This window comes from Myxocyprinus asiaticus, chromosome 42, assembly GCF_019703515.2.
Source record: "Myxocyprinus asiaticus isolate MX2 ecotype Aquarium Trade chromosome 42, UBuf_Myxa_2, whole genome shotgun sequence".
Taxonomy (NCBI): Eukaryota; Metazoa; Chordata; class Actinopteri; order Cypriniformes; family Catostomidae; genus Myxocyprinus; species Myxocyprinus asiaticus.
Genome location: NC_059385.1, coordinates 32,215,182 through 32,235,386, shown reverse-complemented (window position 1 = coordinate 32,235,386; position 20,205 = coordinate 32,215,182). Strand labels below are relative to the sequence as shown.

Here is a 20,205-nt window from a genome sequence, read left to right as displayed (position 1 = left end):
CTATCCTTAAATTAAAGACAGTTTTTTTGCATGATCAGTCATATTTTCAAAATCAATGCCACAATTTCACAATTTCTGCCAGGGTATGCAAACTTTTGAGCACAACTGTAAATGAACTACATTTTTCAGAGAGTAAACTTGTATATCGGCCAGATTTGACTGGGAAAACAACAGGAAGGTTAACAAAATTTCTCAGGACAATTGTAAGTGAATACAATGTACATAAACTACGAGTTAGGGTACCCATAATGTCCACATCTCAGGGTTTTGCTTAATTTGTGTATCTAATACAAAAGAAAGAATATTCTTTGAATATTAGCATAAACAATGAGTTATTCTTTTTTGTGAACATTTCTGTTGTACAAAATGGTTAACAATTCCTACGACTGTATGTAATGAATGACCACTTCACTTTTAGCTTTCCACCATCATTTTGCCTGAACACTGAGTCTGAACACTGAGTCTGAGTCTGAACACTGAGTTTTACTCCTGGACTGAGTCCAGGAGTAAAACTTCTGAGAGCGTGAAAAAAGCAGCTGAAGAGAACATACAGAAATCCCAGGAAAAACAGAAGGAAGCCTATGCCAAAAGGGTCCAGAATAAGTACCAAAATGTTGTCTACAGTGTTGGCGATGAGGTCCTTCTACTAAATATGAGGAAGCGTGGATGGAAGGGAGGAAGAATAGAGCCCGATTTCTCTGGACATTACATTATTGAAGATGTATGTGGCAAACGTGTGACCCTAAGAAACTCAGATGGAGCAACTTTGAAAAACAAATACAATATTAGTCACTTAAAACCCTACAGAAGAGGCCAAACTGAAAGCAAGCCTGTTGACAGTTTGAGAAGCACTGTTCCCTGTCAGCCAGCCAAAAGCAAGACATCTTTGGATTTGGCTCCTCACACCGTTATGCTTGACCTTAGCCCTCTGCACTCTCTCCATGATGAAAGTGTCCCTGGAACTTTTCAACAAGAAGCAACTTTGCAAAGGCCCTCAGTCATTCATTTTGCCCCCGCAACAGCTGACTCAAGATGTGACAGCCTAAAAGAGGTAAAAGCCACTACAACACCTAAAAAGACTGCAATGGAGATCCCATCAAATGTGAAGCAAACCACACAAGAAGAAGGTGTCATACAGTAGATAAAGAGCGCCGAGTTCACTGGTTTTGACCCGTTGGTCATATGTTGCTAGTTTGGCCTACCCCAAGAGTTAATTTTTTGCATGAGCATGGTTTGGCTATAAGGCACTGTTCCTTTCATGCTGGCCCGTTGGCCATTTTGACCAGTTGGTCACTATTTGAATGGCTGAGCTACTGGGAGTGGACAAAAATCACCCAAAACACAAAGTAGTTGTTTCCTTAACCCTTTATTCATATACTTTTTTGTGAAAGCCAAAGTATGTCTTTACCCACAGGGTACAGTGCTAGTGCATAAGCATGATGGATACCTTATGCTCTGGATGGTTGTCTTGTGGGAATCAAAAGATTTGGTTACTAGTATTAAATTATGATAATAGAAAAATATAGAACTATTTTTAGCTCAGATGCAACTTGTGGAGGACCACTTTTCCTGCATAATGGTAAAATAAATAGAAAAATATAGAACTATTTATAGCTCAGATGCAACTTGTGGAGGAGCACTGTTCCTGCATAATGGTAACATTAGCTAAGATAGTGGTTATGTCCACCCCTTGTAATGTTCTTGTTCTTTCTTTGCATGTGAATTTAGGCCTTAATACTGAATGCTGTTTATTTTATTTTGGCCCGTTGGCCTTCTCAGTTCATTTTGTTTTGGCCCATTGGCCTTGTCAAGATGTTTAACAAGAGAGTTCTTAAAGTAACACTAATTTTTATATACTTTATATTCAGTGCGGATGATCTGGGCTGCAAAGGACCAAGGGTGGGTGGAATCACTGGTTGGGCCATACAAGCTGTATGATTCTTCTTTTCGTACCCTGCAAGAGACAGAGTGGCTGTCTGATGAAGTAAGAAACAAAAACTACAATGTATAAATAAATAAAAACTCAATTCATTTATTAGCTTTTTTTTTTTTTTTTTTTAGGTCATAGATGCATACCTTCACCTACTATGAGAAGAACATCAGGAAAGTAATAATTAAACACAGAGATTATTTTTCTAAACTTCAGTTTGTATACTTAAACTGTAAATATTTTGTTCACAGAAACCAGTTCACCAACTAAGTGCAGTTGTTGGAACGTCCTTGTTCTCTGGACAGTTCCGATGTCTCAGTAAGGTGAACTGACTATCCAGAAGGTTATCAAATTACTAGAATGGCTTGACGTAGCATTAACTTGTATCCTTTCTACAGATGACGTTTCCAGTTGAGGACATTTGGCTGTGCCCTGTGAACTTTGGAGCACATTGGATTGTTGTGGTATGTGTTTTGAAATTGCGTAGCAGCAGGGATATTGCTTATTTATAAAATAATTGGTAAATATTTTTTTTAAGGCAGATTTCGGTATAGTCTATGACAAACTACTATAAATATATGAAAAATGGAGTATCAAGATGAGTATAACATGTATAGTGTAGTTCTTGACCAAAGCAAGATTACATGTTTTAACAAATCTGCCTAGTAGTGAGTTATTGATGAATGTTCAGTTCGTGACATGTGCTTTGTGGGCTTATATTTTAGATTGTCTGTATGTCCACAAAGACCTTGGTAGTCATTGACCCTTTCGGAAATGAATGTTCTTATGAACGAAAGATTCTGCGGAACTGGAGGTAATACCAATTTAGTTCTTTATAAGAATGAAACATATTTCCAATTAAAAGGCCTTACCGAAGTCTCTACAGTAACCAGGCATTTCCTAAAGATGAGACAGTGGGATGCAGTAGGAGCGCATTGGCAGTTGCAAACCCTGCAACACAGCATTCAGATGCATTCCAGCAGTTGTGGGGTATTGGTATTAGAGGTATGTTTTCTATTATTTGCATTCTACCTTATTATCTATTGGCCTAACGAGTTAACTGGAATTAAGATTCATTTTTGTAACTATTTCTTTAGTTTTCTGAACATTACCTCATGAGGGGAAGGATCATCGATGTGAAGATGACTCCAGCAGCTGAGAGCACTGCCCGGATGGACATAGCTTGCAAACTTCTGGCGCATCGAGGTATTATAACGGCAGATATATTTAATTGTATTTGTTGAGTTCAAACAAAGAGTGTTCAATGGTAGAAGTTGATCCCGAGAAAACCATGACTCAAATGGTAAGAAATGGTAACAACTGTTCCACTTGCACAGTATTTGTGTTAATATATTTTTTTATATATGTGCACAATTTTTATTTTGATGCCTGCAACACAAAGCTGAAGAAGTTGGGAGGGGACAATGTAAACCTGAGAATCTTGAGATTGGTCTCAGGTGATGCTTACATGTTTGATTATAAATGGCATTGAAAACCGGAACCCCTGGTTCTTTAAGAGCAAAAATGATTTGAGGTTCACCTTTGCATAATACTGCATGAGCAAATATGACAGTGTAAGAGCAAGTTTTCTAAATGCGTGATTTCAAGGAATTTAGGGATTTCACTATCTACAGCACATATTCTTAAGAGATTTTTCTGGATTATCTCAATCTTGTGTCTGAGGTAATGCCAAAAAGCTATATTGAATCTCTGATCTTAAAGCACTGAGATGACACTACTGCCTTAACCCTCTGGGGTCTGAGGGTGTTTTGACATGCCTTGACATTTGTGCTTTTTTCAGTTGCTTAAAAACATATTAATGGCTAAAGTCTGATAACACTGTATTCAGCACAAACTGGGCTACAATAATATGTGAACAACATGTATGTACATATTTTTATTTTTGAGAAAATAATGTTTATGCGTGGTTTTTGAAAAAAACAAAAATGTTAAGTCACTGAAATAAGACCATATATCACATACTAAACATTTGTTCACAAGACTTTTGAGAACTGGATCTTGTAGCCTAGAGTTTTTGTTACAAAAATGATGTGAAAACCATCCTGATCACTCATTCATACAAAACAATATAGTCATTTAACTTTTGTAAGACACTTTTAATGTTAGAAAGGCCATTTGCGAGGAGGCGTGGATGATCATGAATGTTGATGTCATTCACACCTGAGGAGAAAAAGACCCCTCCCCTGAGAGAGAATAAATGTGAGGAGACTTAATGATTGAATGTATTGTTTGTAGCTTATTCACAAAATCAAGTTTAAGTTAAAAGTAATCTGACTATACATTTTCTTTACATTAAGACTTTACTTAAAAACTTCAGATCTACACTACCATTTAAAAGTTTTTAGATCTGTAAGATTTTTTAATGTTTTTAAAAGAAGTCTCTTCTGCTCACCAAGGGTGCATTTATTTGATCCAAAATACAGCAAAAACAGTGATATTGTGAAATATTTTTTACAATTTAAAATAACTGTTTTCTATTTGAATATATTGTAAAATGCAATTTATTCCTGTGATCAAAGCTGAATTTTCAGCATCATTACTGCAGTCTTCAGTGTCACATGATCCTTCAGAAATCATTCTAATATGCTGATTTTCTAATATGGGCATATTTACAGCACATTTTACACATTTACACACGAACAGATATTTGCGAGCACAAGCTTCGATGATGATAATGAGGCAGCATAAACACTAGTTAAAATATAATCTAAACATGCATATTATTTTTATATCATATTACATATCATATTTATATCATACAGCATACAATTTAAATACCTGCTTTAGCCAAAACAACATTTAAATGTAACTAAAACTTGCCTATTAGGACATATTTCAAATTTCAATACTCTGAATCCTGGCTGGCTAGTCTGGAAATAGTCCAACTAGTAAAATATGTACATGTTTATATAAAATAGCATGTCAACTAATATGTAAGTAAAACTAAATGACAAGTCGCTCTTCAAATGTTCATCGTCGGATTTCCGCTCTTCTTCTGAGGAAAATGTGAACTCTTCATCACTATCCAGGTGCTTCCTCACCTGTGTAGCGTGCCATCTTCCAAACGCGCAGAAAAGTGAATGAATCTGATGATGAACTTGATGCTTTTTAAGGCATTATTTGCACTGATCGTCTTAGTACATTACCGTATGAATAGCGTGCTCTGCTGGTGGGTGGGATCACATTAGGGATAATTAGCTGAGCCAGGAGAAACTGTACATCGCTTTGTTTCATACAGATTACATTGCAGGAGAATATTTGTTTTAAATTTGAATTATTTTATTTAAAATAGACATTTTAAGCTTTCTTTAGACATAAGTTTCATGTTTGTGTGATAAATATTTGCGGAGTTTCAGTTCATTTTTGTGACGTGTTTCAGAAAGATGCTCGCGGAGACCAAGACGGCTGAAAGCGCACACTGTTTATTTTCTTTATTTTACAAAAGCACAAGGTTTTGTTGTTATTGTGAGTGTACACAAAAAAAAGTAGACCCTTTATAGTCTCTAATGATGTCTTACACTTATCTGTATGCCCAAAAATGATGGAGTATTTTAAGTTGTTTCCGCTGTTATGAGGAAAAAATCCAGCAGGACGTGTCCGTCGACCCCAGAGGGTTAAAAACAGACATTCTTCTGTACAAAGTATAACCTCAAATACTTCAGGAACTTCTACAAAAACTCAATTGCTACAAATGCGAGTAAGTTTGACTGCATCTGAGATTCCTGACAGACCACAGCACACTTTGCATCAGTCTATCTCAGATAAACAAGGATTTCTGTTCAGTATACCTTTCAATGTTGGGGATTTGGGGTTGTATGCACTTCACAAGGATAACAGACTAGCAATAATAGTTTATATTTCATTTATTTTATGTATTTTCATTTTTATTCAAGTATAGCCAAATCATTCCAATTTACGTGAAAAGTTTCGGTAATCTACAATCCTGATATCAAGTAAGATCATTCTGAAAACATACAGTACTGGCTCAGGTTACTAAAAATGGTTAACTTTATTTTTTCAGGTACAATGTGACATTTGCAGCAGATGGGCACATTTTGAATGTGTCAGTTATGACAACCAGGCAACATACACTTGTTCAAAATGTATTTAAATTACACACTGTTAAAGTTCTTTATGTATGTGTTTGAATAAAGTTTTTCATGTAACTATGCTGTTCTGTTATTTGATCAAACATGCATCTAAGAAAGGATATGCCTATAACAAGAACAAACCTGGAGTTACATTAAGAAAGGTGGGTAAATCACTTGTGTAACAAAGTTCGAACACTTTCTAATAGGAAACAAGACCATCGGAACAGGCTAAATATTATTTTAAGATTGTTTATTACATTAAAAAATATGCTAAATAATACATGTGACAGAATTCAAAGCTTGGTTGTTCTGCTTATCAAATTGTGCTACCCAAACCTGCACTGCAGGTAGGATGTTTTGACAAGGTATTTTGGCCTATCAAATTGTGCTACCCAAGTCTATACTGGAGGTAGGATGTTTTGACAAGGTATTTTGGCCTATCAAATTGTGCTACCCAATACTATACTGCAAGCAGGATGTTTTGACAAGGTATTTTGGCCTATCAAATTGTGCTACCCAAGCATATACTGCAGGATGGATGTTTAGACAATGTCATTTGGCCAATCATATTGTGCTACCCAAGCCTACACTGCAGGTAGGATGTTTTGACAAGGTGTTTTGGCCTATCAAATTATGCTACCCAAGCATATACTGCAGGCAGAATGTTTTGACAAGGTATTTTGGCCTGCCCCATTGTACTACCCAATACTATACTGCAGGTAGAATGTTTTGACAAAGTATTTTGTCCTGCCACATTGTGCTATCCAATAGTATCCTGCAGGTAGGATGTTTTAACAAGTTGTTTTGGCCTATCAAATTGTGCTACTCAAGCCTACACTGCAGGTAGGATGTTTTGACAAGGTTTAATTTAACCATTAAATGATAATACAATGCGTTATTATACCATTAACTGCCACTAAATTATGCCATAATGACTACTGATTTCTCTCAATAAAAAAACGGCAAAGGCTCCATATGGTAGTATTTTTCGTCAAGGCAGCACTGATCAGTAGAGAGAACTGTCGGTTTACGCTATGATAGGATAATCTGATGAAGTAGGACAGCTGACAGAACACCTTTGAATTGTTTAAAAATAATGCACATCTGAGGTGGTAATGCGGTCACGACCTGCAGCGGAGTGACCGTTACACCTAAAGGGTCTTGCTTTAATACAGTCTGAGCCTTTGTTGCTAATTCGAAAACGTCACTTCAGAACTAGAAACAGAAGATTGCGAAGCTTGCGCTGCTTTACTCGAAGACTAACTGTAGTAATAAGGTAGTGCGTTTGTGCATGTGTGTGTGAGTTTGTATTTGAGGAATGGAGAGACAGAAACTCAGAAAATGAGATCTCGCTTCTGGAATTACCTTTGTTTTGTTGCAGCTCTGGTCAGAAGTAACATCGCTTCAAAATCACCAAGATGCATGTTGCCATATTCCCGTTGTAAACCTTAATAACTTTTTCATCCCCACTGAAATGCAGGAGTGCGCTGACATGACGACTCTGTTTTTCTCTCATGAGTATGTTTGGTCCTTAAGTGTGTGCATTACGCGTATAATGGCTGTGTGTCCAAGAGTGTGGGAGTGTATGTGTGAGAGAGGGGGAGCGCAAGGGTTTTTCACGCAGATATTTCAGATAATATAGAAACTGTTGTATTGATCAAGTGTATCTACAGTAGCTTTGATACAGCTCAAGACTTTGTTGCTAATTCGAAAATGTCACGTTAGAACTAGCAACGGAGGATGCTCTGCTTTTCGGCATAGGAGTGGTTGTGTGTGGGAGCGTGTGTGTGAGCGTGCGTGTGTGTGTGCGTGAACGCGTGTGTGTGTGCGTGTGTGTGTGTGCGTGTGTGTGTGTGTGTGTGTGTGAGCATGTGTAAGTGCAGGAGAGACAAGGGAGCGCGAGGGCTCTTTTTAACCAAAACTGAAATAAATGTAGGATATTTTAGACATTATTTTGACGTTCTTAACCGATTTACTTTAACCAATGACTTTGTTTTCATTTGTTATTTTGTTGTGGTAGCAATTTAAATTTTAAATTGGAAATAAAGTGGTGACCCAACATGGCCATGTTTAAGATTTTCCTTGGACTCCCAGAAACTTCTTATGCTGAAAAACTATCAAGGGAGACCAAAAACCCTATGGCTGGATGGTGAAAGTATCAAGGAGGCATTGTTAAGCAATGTTTTTGTTCCCTGCTCTTCATAACCCTATAATAACAGACTTATTTTTATGTGTCGAGAACCATTGTCAACTTACACAAACCATGAATCAGCATGCAAAGGTCTGAATCATGCAGCTCAATCTTCACAACTATGTTCTTCATCTGATATCAAAAGATAGAGACTTCTGGGAACTACACCAGTAGATGATAACCTGGGACAGGTCTAGCAGACATGTGATGTGTTTCAATGTGAAATTTCCCTATAGACACTACTGACAGAGTGAGGAGGTTGTTTATAGGATGCTTATTAGAAAAGTGTTTACTACTTCAGGAACACAAAGGAGCCTTCAACACAGGAAGTGCAATCTAAATGGCATTCTAAAGTCAGTTCCTAAGTGGCTGCAAATATGGCTCTGTTTCTGCAGTTTGGCATCACATTTCAAACTATTTAGAAAGCTTTTTATGACCTTTTTGAAAATGTTTGAGGATATGCACAGTGGAGGCTTTTTTGACATCAGTGAACAGTGTTGCCAGATCTCTCAAGAAAATCAAGCGACCTGTTCTTCAAAACAAGCCCAAAATAAACATCTTGCCTGACCAAAAAAAAAAAAAAAAAGCTTAAATAAGCTGATCTTACTGTGAATTTGGCGAAAGGAGGGGGAAAGTTTGTCAGCTATACTCAGTCTGTGTACAAAAATGTAAAGCACTGCCACCAGTGGCCAAAGTGGGAAGTGTTGTTAAACATAACTTATTTTTTTTAACTCTACCCCTGAACTCCAACCCTAAACCTAGCCATTAGCGGAGTAAAAATGTAAACTGCAAAAATGCAACCTCCGATTCATGCTTGTCTTTGATTATGCAAACTCAGTTATCTCCTGGTTTTAACACAGGACGAGAACCTAGGTCTGTGATGCTGCTGACGGAACACGCCATCAATCGAACCACAAGAAAAAGTAAACACATTTAAACTGATGCAAAAATGTCTAATGGGAGATTATGCTTTTCAGTAACTTAGCAGAATGGGGCTGATGTCAGGGTACCGGAACATCTGGTAGCAGCATCTTGAGTTTCCGTGTTCTCATATGCTGTTTTTTTTTTTGTTTTTTTTTTTTGTGGTTCTATGGGACATTAAACAAAGGCTGAACTGCATTGTGCTTCAAAGAAAATGTCTTTCCAATTAATATTTTTGTATAATTAATAATGAATATCTTTCACATATGCAGCTGGCCAATTCATTTCATTATCAATTCATAATCTGTCTTGTGCACAAATAACTATGTAAATGGAGAGAAGTGAACATTTTAGCATTACTGGTGTATTGGAGGGGTGAAAAAGGGAACAAACTATGGTGATTAATAATGAAATTTTGTAGAGTGCACCTTGAACAGTAGATGAGGATATTTGGCAACTTTTAGTAATTAATTTCAAAGAGCTTTATTGGCATCATGGCATGACTATAGTGCATTCATTCTTGCCAAAGCTGGTATTTTTGTGACAGTAAAACAAGCTGTAAACGTAACATTAATTGAATATTAATAGAGCAATAATAACTGAACTATCAATAGTGAAGATCAGATGAGACCATTATTATTAGTAACTATTAAATTATAATTATAACTATTATTATTAGTGGTAGGTAGAACTTTGTTGTGCTATATGGGTCAACATCTAGGAAACCTGTATTTTGGAAAGAAGCACCCCCTTAATCTCATTGTATGAAAATTGCGTGACTGTGGCAACATGTTTGCAAGATGAAATTTCGTGGTTCATTATACACGTGTTGTTGCAGTTCCAGGGCAAAATGAGTTAAATGTTCTCCCAAAAAAGAGGTTTTTAAGGTTAATGCTCTATCGAGTTTTAAATCAACAAAACCGACGTCACTACCCTAAACCTTAAACCTACACCTAACCGATAGTGTCATTAAAGAAAATGTGAGTTGAAAAATGCAATTACTGAAACAACCGTGTTATTTTGTGGTGCTTCTATCACTTTTAGCTCACGTGTTGAGGCATGCTTTGCTACACTCCTTCCTACTGTGTGTCCGTCTCATTGCAAGTACAACGATCTATCTGTTGAGCCACCATGCAACTTAACTTGGTACTTGAATAAGCTGGTAAATGTAGTTGCAATGCAAACATAGTTATTTAATGCAAACATTAAAATGTATCACCTTACAAGTCATGCGCTATAGTTAAAGTGTCATAGGATAGCATTGTGCGAGGAAAGGAATGGAAAGCAAGTGTTTATGAACTGAGATTCAGGCATTTTACTTGTGATTTGTGTTAAAGTTAATAAAAGTAATTTATGTTGTATCATCTCTAATGTTTATTTCACCAGACGTAAAACACATTGTAGTTACATTAGTATTAACATGCTTTTATGAGACCATATTGCAAAAAATGCAACCTGTGACTGCTGATTATTGTGAGCAACTTACACATCGCTGTGAGGCTGTTTACCAATTTTGCAGTCAGGCAAGTCAGACTGCTCTGTCTAAACACATTATTTCAAAAGCTACGTTATGCTTGTTCCATATCCAGTTCCTTTGTATTGCAGCTAATCCCTTGGGAGGATGAGCAAAGTTCAAGGAAAATTTCTGCAATGTGATGTGATCTGTAGCTGCACAAAGACTAAAATAGTTCCAATAAAAATAAAGATGAATTAATCTCCCAGTGTGTCTGCTGTCTTGTAGAGCTCCTGGTCTTCTGCCGATGGAGACGTTCACCATGGTGGCAGTGAAGATGTTGATGGAAGCTTCAGCCGACATGCAGAATGATTTTCAGAGAGAAGCTGCCCTCATGGCTGAGTTTGATCACCCCAACATCGTCCGGCTTCTGGGTATGTACAATTTTTAACGTATTTTCTGGAATATACGTTTTGTTTTGTTTTTTAAAAAGAGATTCAAAAAGATTCAAATTTGCTTTCACACCAGCACAGAGAGAGACTCTGGCCCTGCATTCCAAACGGGATAAATCACCCTCTGCAGGGCACTTTGAATCTTGATAGTCATCCTGTAAGATAATTTCTGAATTTCCAATAAAAATTAACTAAAAGGTGAGTTTCGAATGACACTTATTTTTGAGCCAAACACCTTTTAGTCCCCTAAAGCTCTCACAAAGCATTATAAAGTCTTCGAAGGGAATAGGAAATCGTGATGATCAATTCTGAATGGAACACTCCCTGGCTATTCGCTTGTCATTAAAGTATATTCACAGTACACACAAACTGCTCAAACAGTCAACAACATGATGATTCAACATGTTTATTTTATGTAGCAAACATTAACTATGGTTTTATCCAGTGTTGGGGAAGCTACTTTGAAACTGTACCTTGACAAGCTACAAGCTACTCATAATTTAAAGTTGTTAAACTACAGTCAAGCTACCTTTAGTTAGTTAGCTTCACTACAAGTTACTATCAAAACGTAGCAACCTACGGTGAAGCTAATTAATGAGGCAATATATTTTTTTACAATGTTACTATCACACCAATTAAATTAATAACAAAATTAATCATCATCATTTGAATTAAAACAGAAATAGACATTTGATATCGTGTGCATTCTGTGCAATATAGCAGGCTAGTTAATCAATTTAAAATGATGACTAGCATTACTTACCTGTATGTGTGTCCTTAAATTTGTGCTTGAAGTCTTCGACACAGACAACATTTTAATCTTTGGTTTGCATAGATTATGTACAAAGGTTTAACCTTTATTGTTCGATTCTTTAAGAGACAGAAACTTGGACAAATAAGGCCATGGGTAATTGGTTTCTCCGATAATTGGTTTCTTCTGATTCTGCCCGCCATCACTTGTTCCATCATGGATAAGAAGGATGGGTGTCAAACTTGAAATATTGATACTTCCGATCATTACTTTTATTTGAGGATAGTCGCATTATAATGCATGCTTTAATAAAATATTTCTTTAATCAGTAATTGTATTAATTTGAACATGAAATTATAGTTATATAAATGCTAAGAAATTGAGAAAATGTGTTATCAAATAGTTGCATGAAAGGAATTATTTCTCTCGCTGCTCCCAATTGAGCTGTTCAGCCGTGACGTCAATTTGCAAACCTGGAAGTCTAATTCGCCATGGGTTTCCTCTGGATTTTTCTATGGGTTTTTAGAATGTTTTTTTTTTTTTTTTAACGGAGTAAAATAAGGTCTGTGGTAAACTTTTCCTGACGATACATGGACCGGACATTTTGTTCTGCAACATAAATTACACACTTTCATACCTCAAATGTGATTTTTTTTTTTTTTTAAGTTTGTAATTCAATACAGCCTCAACATTCACATTTGAGGTATAAAAGTGTGTGATTTATGTTGTAGGACAAAACGTCCATGTATCTTCGAGTAATGTTTACCATAGACCTTGGGTGCTTCTCAATTCTAAGTGCACAGAGAACGGACTTGCGTTCTTATGAAGACCAGTCTTGCCAAGCTGCCTTGGAAGAATGAACTCGGAAGGGTAGGAGGACGCAGAACGCATCTATTGCAAGCTTTAAGATGTGCTGCGATCTTCCTGTTGCGCAATGAACTGTCACAGCACATTTGAATCCAGATAGAGAACTACTGGCATTATCAAACCAGTGACAGCATTAATATCATCAAATCAGTACAGTTTTGCAGCACTAATGACACATTAAAAGAATAAAGTCTGTAAGCACCCATTTTCTCCATGTGTTTATTACTATATTAAAATGATGGCCAAAAAAATGTTGCCGGAGTATAACGAATCTCACCAGCCATCAAACTTTCGCGAGCTTACAGATGGAAACTCTTGAGGAAAGAAACAAAATGATCAGTGTCCTTCGTCTGTCTCCATAGTACCGAGTTCTTGCCCACAAGTCACCATCCGATGCATCCTCACAGTCAAGGACACATCCGGGTAATTTCCTGCGTCCTCTGTACTTACATTCTTGAGGATTGGAATCGAACTTCGGCAGTGGATGATAACATAGAACGAGTCCACGAGAATGTAAGAATACAAAAGAACGCACATTAAGAAACAGCCTTTATTTTACTTATAAATCCAAAACTGCCATTATATAAACCCATAGGAAAATCCAAAGGGAACCCATAGCAAATTCTCTTCCGGGTTTTTGGACTACAACCTGAACAGCTCTATTACGCATAGATAATGAGAAGCGAAAGAAAAAAAAATTATTCAGAACAGAAAATAAATCTCTCAAAAACCAATAATAAATTGAATTATTAAAAAAAAAAAAAAAAGTAAAGGTAAATATGCTGTTGTGTCTATTAACAAGAAAGTGTCTGATGCATTCTTTGTTTCATAGTATAGAATGGTGTTCTTTTTATCACTTTCAGATTTACCCACCCCTATACATCATGTAAAAGTAAACAAACTGTGGTTGGTCACTTTTAACATCCATCAGACAGTCTCTTCTTATTTGAGTGAGCCATAATAAGCTGCCAGTAGATGGCAATAATGCACTATTTGAGTTTGTGATATGCCGTTACACAACAAGAAGAAGAAAGGCGCTGCCTGATTCTGAGCGGCAGCCAACGCTGCTAGTTTGGCAGAAGTTTTGCTAGTAGAATTTCAAGCTTCTACACAAAGACAGCTATTAGGTATACTCTAAACAAAATGTGATGTAGTGTTTGGTCGTGCTACACTGGTACTTGCTGAAAAATGTAGTTTGCTACTGGAAAGCTACACTAATTTAAAAGCAGCTGAGCTACTGTCAAGCTACTGAAAAATTTAGTTAAGTTAGTAGTGTCGCTACTTGTAGTTAGCTACTGCCTAACACTGGATTTATCTAACCATACTTACACTACAGTAAGAGAGAAATTGTTTGAGGATACGTTTATCATAGCATTTTTGTATAGCGGGCATTCACAATGGGGCATTCAGGGTATGCATATTTAGAACGCAAGTGCACAAATGCTTGTGACACCATCCTGACCTTAGGGTTCCTCCATTTCCAAAATCCAAATTTAACCCCTGTATATGTTATACAGTGCATCCGGAAAGTATTCACAGCACTTCACTTTTCCCACATTTTGTTATGTTACAGCCTTATTCCAAAATGGATTAAATTCATTATTTTCCTCAAAATTCTACAAACAATACCCCATAATGACAATGTGAAAGACGTTTGTTTGAAATCTTTGCAAATGTATTAAAAATAAAAAACGAAAAGAAAAAAAAATCACATGTACATAAGTATTCACAGCCTTTGCTCAATACTTTGTTGAAGCACCTTTGGCACCAATCACAGCCTCAAGTCTTTTTGAGTATGATGCTACAAGCTTGGCACACCTATTTTTGGGCAGTTTCTCCCATTCTTCTTTGCAGGACCTCTCAAGCTCCATCAGGTTGGATAGGGAGCGTCGGTGCACAGCCATTTTCAGATCTCTCCAGAGATGTTCAATCGGGTTCAAGTCTGGGCTCTGGCTGGGCCACTCAAGGACATTCACAGAGTTGTCCCGTAGCCACTCCTTTGTTATCTTGGCTGTGTGCTTAGGGTCGTTGTCCTGTTGGAAGATGAACCTTCGCCCCAGTCTGAGGTCCAGAGCGCTCTGGAGCAGGTTTTCATCAAGGATGGCTCTGTACATTGCTGCATTCATCTTTCCCTCGTTCCTGACTAGTCTCCCAGTTCCTGCCACTGAAAACATCCCCACAGCATGATGCTGCCACCACCATGCTTCACTGTAGGGATGGTATTGGCCAGGTGATGAGCGGTGCCTGGTTTCCTCCAGACATGACGCTTGCCATTCAGGCCAAAGAGTTCAATCTTTGTTTCTCATGGTCTGAGAGTCCTTCAGGTGCCTTTTGGCAAACTCCAGGCAGGCTGTCATGTGCCTTTTACTGAGGAGTGGCTTCCATCTGGCCACTCTACCATACAGGCCTGATTGGTGGAGTGCTGCAGAGATGACTGTTCTTCTGGAAGTTTCTCCTCTCTCCACAGAGAAATGCTGGAGCTCTGTCAGAGTGACCATCGGGTTCTTGGTCACCTCCCTGACTAAGGCCCTTCTCCCCCGATTGCTCAGTTTGGCTGGGCAGCCAGCTCTAGGAAGATTCCTGGTGGTTCCAAACTTCTTCTATTTATGGATGATGGAGGCCACTGTGCTCACTGGGACCTTCAATGCTGCAGAAATGTTTCTGTACCCTTCCCCAGATCTGTGCCTCGATACAATCCTGTCTCGGAGGTCTACAGACAATTCCTTGGATTTCATGGCTTGGTTTGTGCTCTGACATGCACTGTTAACTGTGGGACCTTATATAGACAGGTGTGTGCCTTTCCAAATCATGTCCAATCAAATTAATTTACCACAGGTGGTCTCCAATCAAGTTGTAGAAACATCTCAAGGATGATCAGTGGAAACAGGATGCACCTGGGCTCAATTTTGAGTGTCATGGCAAAGGCTGTTAATACTTATGTACATGTGATTTTTTTTTTCCTTTTTTATTTTTAATAAATTTGCAAAGATTTCAAACAAACTTCTTTCACGTTGTCATTATGGGGTATTGTTTGTAGAATTTTGAGGAAAATAATTAATTTAATCCATTTTGGAATAAGACTGTAACATAACAAAATGTGGAAAAAGTGAAGCGCTGTGAATCCTTTCCGGATGCACTGTATCTGTCTGCATTTAAAGGCTTGCTTTTTTAGTTTACTGTACATCTGCTTTGAGGACTTTCCTTATACTAATCACATCTGCTTCCTATTACATGTGTGTCCTTTCCTCAGGGTTGCTACTATTGAAAAAGCCTTAAAATAACATGAGTCATTAATTTCAGAGCTGACGCTGGGTGTAACCCTAGTTCAATCCCCTAGGTGGCATTCCGGAACCAAATGTAATGCTTCAGAAGTGTATATTTGGTTGGGTATCAACTATTGGAAGTGCAAGTAAGCCTGTCGTTTGTGTGCCTGCCCTGTAGGAATATGTGCGGTGGGGAAGCCCATGTGTTTGATGTTTGAATACATGATCTATGGGGACTTAAACGAATACCTGCGACAGCGCTCCCCATTCCAGCAGCTCAGTTTGAGTCGGGGTAGCCTGACGTGCAATAGTTTCATGTCTGAACCAGAGCGTTACCCACCCCTTAGCTGCCTTGAACAGCTCTTCATTTCCAAGCAGGTGGCGGCAGGCATGGCATACCTGTCTGAGCGCAAGTTCGTGCACCGTGACCTAGCTACCTTGCAAATTTTGGTTTCTAACGCAACATCTACATGGCTGATTACTATAAAGCCGGTGAGAATGACGCCATCCCCATCCGATGGATGCCACCCGAGTCCATCTTTTACAACTGCTACACCAGCGAGTCTGATGTGTGGGCTTACGGAGTGGTACTATGGGAGATTTTCTCATATGGTATGCAACCCTACTACGGCATGGCCCACGAAGAGGTCATCTGCTACGTGCGTGCATGCCCACAGGAGCTGTATAACCTCATGCGTCTTTGCTGGAGTAGCCATCCAACTGACCGACCCAGTTTTGCAAGTATTCACCGCATCCTGCAGAAAATGCTCGACCAGATGTTCATATGTGGCCTCTCATAAGGAACTCTAAAAATGTAGTTTAAAGAATGATAAAGCTTAACGCATCCCAGCATTAAGAAACTCATTTGAACCCAAAAGAACCTTGAGGGATCTTGAAGAAGGATAAAACATTTTGAGGAATCCATGGGAGCTCCAAATAACCCAGAGAAGAGATTAAGAAGTGTGTACCAAACCTTGAAAAGTCCACAAATGCTCAAGAATGCAGAGGAATCTTTAGGAATATGAAAGAAGTTAAAACAATTTGAAATGCTCATACACCTTAAGGAATACTGATGCCTCAAACTCTTTGAAGATGACTGCTTCATGCCTGCTCGTGGGATCTCAGTTATTGTTTTCTTACAATAAAGTAGACATATGGTAGACATCAAATGTGGCATAGACATGGTATGAGGTGTTTCATATTAGCAGGATCTTCAGTGAAAAGGTCCTCATTTAGTATTAAGGTGGACGTAGTGCAGTCATTGCAAGAACCTTACAGGAACCTAGACCAGGAATCTCTGCAAGCAGAGATATAAAGTATAATGTATGCCTGGTGTTAAAGGGATAGTTCACCCAAAAATGAAAATTCTCTCATCATTTACTCACCCTCATGCATCCCAGATGTTTATGACTTTCTTTTCCAGAACACAAACAAAGATATTAAGAAGAATATCTCAGCTCTGTAGGTTCTCACAATGCAAGAGAATGGTGACCAGAACTTTGAAGGTCCAAAAAGCACATAAAGGGAGCACAAAAGTATTCCATAAGACTCCGGTGGTTAAATCCACATCTTCAGAGGCGATATGACAGGTGTGGGTGAGAAACAGATCAATATTTAAGTCCCCTTTTTTCTGTAAATCTACACTTTCAATTCAGCATTCTGACTCAAATACTAATCGGGTTCATATGGATGACTTTTATGCTGCCTTTATGTCCTTTTTGGACCATTTGTGTTCTGGTCACCATTCACTTGCATTGTGAGGACCAACAGAGTTGAAATATTTTTTTTAAAAAATATTCATTTGTGTTTTGCAGAAGAAAGCAAGTCATACACATCTGGGATGGCATGAGAGTGAGTAAATGATGAGAACATTTTCATTTTTTGGGTGAACTATCCCTTTAAGTTCAAAAGTGTTCATACAAGAACATTGGTAACTCTACATTAGTGTTCACTTTGATAAGGGCTAATAAAGGGGATCATTAAAACTTCGGATCAGTTTTGCCAGAAAAATACAAAGGATGTGACGTTTATGCGTGCTCCCGAGAGCCTTGCCTCAGTGCTTCTCTTCCGCTATTCAACAGCGACAACAGACAGTCTGCAACACTAGGTAACATTATCTTAGAGATGGAATCCAGCAAACGTCCAGCTCCCAGCACAACACCGACTCCTACACAAACTCGAGTAAGCCAAAATAAAAAAATAAATAAAAAAAAAACATTTATCTACTGAATCTGGCTAAGCTGGAACGTGATCGTGGTCGAGCGAAAACTAAAGTGAACATCGGCAGAGCATTTGATTCTTGGAGGGCCCTTCGTTCAGTTTTGGGGACTGAATTGTGCGTTCTTTTTATTGGACAGGTAAGCTTACATAACTGCAAAGCATGTGAAATATAGTGCCATAAGGATTGATCTGTGTTATTTTAGCTTGATCTTGCCTGCTAATGCTGACAAATCACAAGCTTCGTATCTTTCAAATAATTTCAACGATCTTCTATTTATACTAAAAGTCAGGTATACAGGATAAATTTAAGCAAATACGCTGGTTTCTTGATCGTAGTACAACATATGACATACAAAACATACAATAGTGCAACATAACAGTGCAGTGCAACAGTAAACTGTCTGGTATAGTTCGGTAGTATGTAGCTGTATTTGTGTATCAGTATGCTATATTAGCTGATAAGCAGTTCTAGTTTAGTCTCAAAGTTTGTAGTAAAACAATCATAACTGTGTAATTTTAATTATGCTACCTCATCTGTCAGCATGATGCCGGTAGATCACGTTCAGGTTCTTTGTACGTAATGTCATTGTTTTGGCCGATGCTCGCTCGCATCCCTATGGAGTGTGTGCACGAGCGTGAGGACGAGCAACAGGTAGCTGGCTGCAGTTCACTTAACGGCCACAGGTGTCATTAATAACAAGGGTTTCTGAATCTTACATACTGCACCTTTAATGACCAATTCATTTACAAATGCTTTATAAATCATTGATATACGTTTGTAACAAAATAAATAAAAAGGGCCAAATACTTGCCTAATAGTGAGCCATTTGATCAACACCTCACATATTATAAATGCTTAATAAATACACTTATTCATACTTCTAATAATAAAAAATAAAAAAAAATTCCTAATTCATGATTTATGTCACAATGCAGAAAATAGATAACTATGGTGAGATTATGGAGGGATAATGTCATTTTAATACAGTCTGCTTTGTGCTTATATTCATTACTTTAATGTCTTGACTCATTTGTGTAGTCTTTTACAGTGTCACATTGAATCAGAATCAGAATCAGCTTTATTGCCAAGTATGCTTACACATACAAGGAATTTGTCTTGGTGACAGGATCTTCCAGTGTACAACAATACAAAAACAGCAGCAAGACATAGATAATAATAAAAAATAAAAAAATAATTATACACATATGTACAGATACACATATACATACATACACACATACACATAGGTAGTGCAAATCTAATACAATCTGTTATCTGTTATGTACAGTGCAAATACAAATCTGTTATGTACAGTGCAAATGTTTTTTTTTTTTTTTTTTTTTTTTCAGAGGAATGAAATGGCAGAAGAGGTTGGATGTGTTGGATACATATAAAAAAGACTAAACTGTGTATTGCACATAGTTATTGCTCAATGGGTCAGTTTAACTGTTCATGAGATGGATAGCCTGAGGGAAAAAACTGTTCCTGTGCCTGACGGTTCTGGTGCTCAGAGCTCTGAAGCGTCGGCCAGAAGGCAACAGTTCAAAAAAGTAATGGGCAGGGTGAGTGGGGTCCAGAGTGATTTTTCCAGCCTTTTTCCTCACTCTGGAAGTGTATAGTTCTTGAAGGGGGAGCAGGGGGCAACCAATAATCCTCTCAGCAGTACGAACTGTCCTTTGTAGTCTTCTGATGTCTGATTTCATAGCTGAACCAAACCAGACAGTTACTGAAGTACAGAAGACAGACTCAATGACTGCTGAGTAAAACTCTATCAGCAGCACCTATGGCAGGTTGAACTTCCTCAACTAGCGAAGGAAGTACAACCTCTGCTGGGCCTTTTTCACAATGGAGTCAATGTGTGTCTCCCACTTCAGGTCCTGTGAGATGGTAGTGCCCAAGAACCTGAATGACTCCACTGCTGCCATAGTGCTGTTTAGAGTGGTGAGGGGGGTCAGTGTTGGGGTGTTCCTCCACAATAATCTCCACCGTTTTGAGCGCGTTCAGATCAAGGTTATTTTGACTGCACCAGACAGCCAGCTGTTCA

At 38.1% G+C, this 20,205-nt stretch overlaps 1 pseudogene; it reads left to right on the top strand.

Moving 5' to 3' along the window:
• The window catches only part of LOC127432695 (muscle, skeletal receptor tyrosine-protein kinase-like), a 73,428-nt pseudogene extending 56,688 nt beyond the window's left edge, over window positions 1-16,740 (top strand).
• The last annotated feature ends 3,465 nt before the right edge of the window (window positions 16,741-20,205 follow it).